Below are 4,481 nucleotides of genomic sequence, written 5' to 3'. Positions count from 1 at the left end.
ATATATATATTATATAAAGACCCGCTTGATCGCAAACAACGATACGACGATCCTCTAAAGGAAACTGCCTAATTTATTTTATCTAAACTACTTTGATTTTCTGCTTTAAGCCTTCTTTAGGTCATTTCGGGAACAATAGTAGTCATCGTACCAAATAAAAAATGAGATAAAATGAACAACGCACACGCCCGATCGCCGTGAAACGTCATTCCACGCGCGCACAAAGAGAGTTCGCTCTTTCGAACGTATGTTTCAACACCCTACTTCCTCATCCTGCAGTCGATCAACCGATTTGCCCGTATAATTGAGAGCAATTTGAAAAAGTTTCGAACGATTCGAATCGACGCGATCCAAACACGACACCAAACACCCTTATTATCGCCGCGAGAGCCGGTTGAAGTCAGAATTCAGAATTCAGAATTCAGACATCACAGTAGGCAACGGGGACACGATCTCTCCTTCGTCGGCGATCACTTTTTCACCGCGGCGCCGAGATTGCTGAGAGAGAATCCCGCGCGACGAATCGGCCAAGATTATTTTTCCGCTATGGATTCTGAGTCAGACTACTCTCGCGAGTCGGCGAGTCCCGCCGTCTTGCGAGTTGCGGGAGGGCGTTTGCACACGGCACCACACGACGCCGGACTCTAATCTCTATTAATAAATGCTCGCACCGCCTCTCGTTACTCGTGTCGTTCCTACGGGGCAGAATAAGCGAAAGCGAGAACGAGAAACAGAGAGAAAAGGAAGAAACAGCCGAGATGCATCAGAGAGAACGATCCTAGCTGCGTTAGGGCTCGGCCTCATGCAAGCGCGACGACAATCGCGCGAATCGCCACAGGGAAAAAAAATTAATTGGGTGATACAGCAAACCTATAATTTATGCGAATTCAACATCGATAACTAAGAAGATGATTTGATGATTTAACAAATCGCTAATATTATTCAGCTGTCAACTTTGCTATTTTAACAAATATTTTAAAAAATTGACTGTCTGTATATATTACGACTGTAGATTTGCTGAATCAGTGAAGTTTTTAGCTGTGTTTTTTTCTGTGCATCATTTGCGAATTTGCAGCAGACGATTAACATCTACTCGAAAAATTCGATCGGCCAAGCATGTAAATGTATAAAATCAGAAACTGCTTCGAAGACTATTAAAGAGTCATATCATGGGAATCGAAATCGTCGACAGCTTATACTTTGTAGTGTGAGAGACGGCTGGAGAGAGAGAGAGAGAAAGAGAGAGAGAGAGAGAGAGAGAGAGAGAGCTTTTGCTTATTTCATTAAAAATTGTCATAAAAAGTTATCGGTACTGCTGCGATGTTTTTAACGAAACTACAACTTTTAATCTCCAATCATCATATCATGTTCTTAATCTTAGAAACGACTGTTGCACGCGACATCGCATTCAATGTGTACCCCAGGTTTCTACGGGAAGGAAAAGCATATAATTTCATGCGATTCACATTCAAAAGCAGCTTATTCGTCCTCCGTATCGAGGAAACGATTAAAATTTTCATTCGACCACTCGATCCATGTTTCGTCATCAGTGTCAAAGTATCGACACTATTTTGAAGATATACATACAGCGGCATTAACGTTACTGTAAATAAAAGCGGTTTGAAAATTTGAATCTTTTTACAGATACTTTTCACAGATTTTATGGATTTACGTTACAATATTTCCAACTTTAGCAAATTTAAAACCTCTTTTATTTAGTAGAGATGCGTGCTTCATTCAAATCCGATTAAAAAAATCACCAGATAAGCGATAATAATTAAATTATTAAATATAATATATATGTATGTATATACGTATGTATAATGTCGTTAATTTGCAGAATCGATGATTTAGTTTAGCGCATCAACATTCTTTTTTTATCGCCACGCGAGAAGTTTATTGACATTTGCTGATAAATAAGAGTGCCTGACTTACCAATCTGATTTCCGTCACACAGCTGACGATAATAACACCTGAAAATGTCACTTATATTTATCTCACGTTCGCTACGAGTAGACTTTAATTTATTTTAAATACATTATAAAATTGTTTGAATTTTAGATTAATTAAGATAACAGTTTATCCACACTTTAATCATTCAGTTTTGATTAATTTATTCGATCTCATCGAATAAACTGACAAAAACATCAACTTAGAGGATATAAATATGTTGTGAAAAGAAGCGCAAACCTGTTTGCAAAAAGCCTGATTGAGAGGATTCAAACGGTAGATTCTTGGAAACGGATGCTCGTGTTTAGATAACTTATTGGTTCAACGGTAATCGATGTACAAAGTATTTTACGTCACAAGTTGCCATAATTCCATCCGGTATTTTAACCGCGTGAATGACGTTAATGATGACGCTGCAAGTAAAGACAATAGAACGCAGTGATTGAAGGTGCTAACAACAAGATAAGGACGTGCATCTCTCGTTCGCCTTACTTGAGTGCAGCCCGATCACGTAAAAATTTTAATAAAATTGCGACATTACACGCAATATCGCAAACTGCTCCTATCTGTAACACGTGGTTATTAATACAGTAAATTATGCTTTTCCCTTACAGATATTTAAAAGGTTCGAAACACAACGCGTATGTATTCACTAATCACAATCGATAAATCTCCATCAACAGCACTGATAAAATTTAATCTCGATCTTCTCGGAATTTAAAGAAATCGATATGAATGTTTTTTATATTGTAAAATAATTTAGTTGTTAAAAGTGTTTTTATTACGTCGAAGCCTTTGCCGCAGATGGTCGATAGCTGGCCGCTATTTGGAAGTGACGATGAAACGCGATTTTTATTTCGATGCATATTTATTAATTGAAACTCTGCGGGACATATATTTTTAGATGTTACAATCAGCTTTTGAATATTGGATTTCGGTTTTGGAATGCTCTGGATTAATTGAATATAATGGACTATCATCTGATTCTTGATCTTGTAATATTACATAAGAAAATCCGGCGAATACAAATTGATTGAGATTGAAATCTTCAAAAGGAAAAATTGAGTTTTATCAAATCGATTTATTTTTCAGAGAAAATGACATTTTAGAAAAAACATATCTTTCTATGACGAAGATGTAAGAGAACTTGTAATTTAGAGCAGAAATTTAGAAACATATAAAACATAATTTTGTAATTAGAAAAATTTTAAAAAAGAGAAAGAACGTTTGAAAATTGGCAGAAGTGATAAAAATTTAATAATTTATGCGATCATAATGTTACATTAAATTTAAAGTGCGAGTAAACGTTTTAGAATCATCTACAAAGAAATCGATACATTATTTTAATGGAACAAAGCAGCCGAAGCTGAATTACTAATAATAACCAAATTATTGCCATATGAATAATATATCGCAAAAGTTTTTGCTGGATGCGTCGCAATTTCTTAAAGGTAGATACGAGGAATCATATGAAAGATTCGTCCGCCACCGCGCACCGGTTTAAAGGGTATCACCTCATCGATTTTACAGAGGACTTTCGAGGTCAATGACGTATCACGCTCATACATACATCTCGATGATTCTCTTGATGGTCAGAGAGCTGGAGATAATTCCACATGCGAAAATACAAATTTTCACCGGCGGAAACGGCGATCTCGCGCGAAAAAGACGCGAAAGAGAACGCAGAAACGCCCACGTAGATACGCTCGCGTAGATACGCCTCTCCTCGCGACCGAAACCAGTCGATATTAGAAGCAACTAACATAGGTACTCACGTTCATGACGAAGAGAGCAGCTGGTGGCAGTGCCACTCGCGCACAACCGACGCGTACATTAAGACATCGCGGCGAGGACTCTCTTACATTAAACAATGTTTAATGTAATTCGTACGACATTCGTTGCACCTTATTGGCCGATTATCGAATCTTGGAACGAGACCGAAGACACACTTTCGTCAATGTATATTCTGAGTCACTGGAATCGAAGCTAGAAAGAACCCCTCCCTAGCCGCGACAACCCTCGTGCAATTGCGAACGCGCATGTCTCTGCGAAAAGGGGATGATGATCCCTCTTTCCATCTCGAGATTCTTTTCCTTCCTACAAACGTAAAGACGATTGTCCATGCAGAATTAACAAATCGGATTTTCTTGTATCCGGCAATACTCGTACCTACTGTGTGTCATTGCGAATATGTTCAATTATTTAATTATTTATTTCTCTCGCATCATTGAAATAATTAATAATAAAAAACTTAGATTAAATAGGGAGAAATTAACGTGCCATGGGATAAATTAATTCAAGTTCAGCGTAAAATAATTTGTTTTATCGAAATCTTTTCTCCTTGATCCGATATCATTATTTGCTTCGATTTAATTGTATCAACCGTATCAAATGCATGAAACAATTTTATCCAAATCAATAGACTCTCTTATCTCTCGTAGCTGAAATGATTTGCGGTAACATTAAGATCCTGACGACCAATTTAACCGAATAGCTTATTCCACTTTTGATTGAGCGAAATTAGATCATGT

At 37.4% G+C, this 4,481-nt stretch overlaps 1 protein-coding gene across 10 annotated transcripts in view; it reads right to left on the bottom strand.

Annotated features, from left to right (window-relative positions):
* LOC108691977 overlaps window positions 1-3,840 on the bottom strand; it is a 13,985-nt gene extending 10,145 nt beyond the window's left edge. For 4 of the 10 annotated variants that reach the window (XM_018200015.1, XM_018200021.1, XM_018200020.1 and 1 more), the window contains exon 1: window positions 152-558. The gene's annotated coding sequence lies outside the window, so the exon portion shown is untranslated. Of the gene's footprint in view, window positions 1-91; window positions 559-1,935; window positions 1,974-2,190; window positions 2,364-3,520; window positions 3,585-3,725 lie in introns of those variants that run through there. The other 6 variants (XM_018200019.1, XM_018200018.1, XM_018200025.1 and 3 more) reach the window with 5 other exon arrangements.
* Window positions 3,841-4,481: the final 641 nt, after the last annotated feature.

This window comes from Atta colombica, unplaced genomic scaffold (assembly GCF_001594045.1).
Source record: "Atta colombica isolate Treedump-2 unplaced genomic scaffold, Acol1.0 scaffold55, whole genome shotgun sequence".
NCBI classification, from domain to species: Eukaryota; Metazoa; Arthropoda; class Insecta; order Hymenoptera; family Formicidae; genus Atta; species Atta colombica.
Note: the sequence above shows the minus strand (reverse complement) of the source record. Positions and strands in the feature narration are given on the sequence as shown.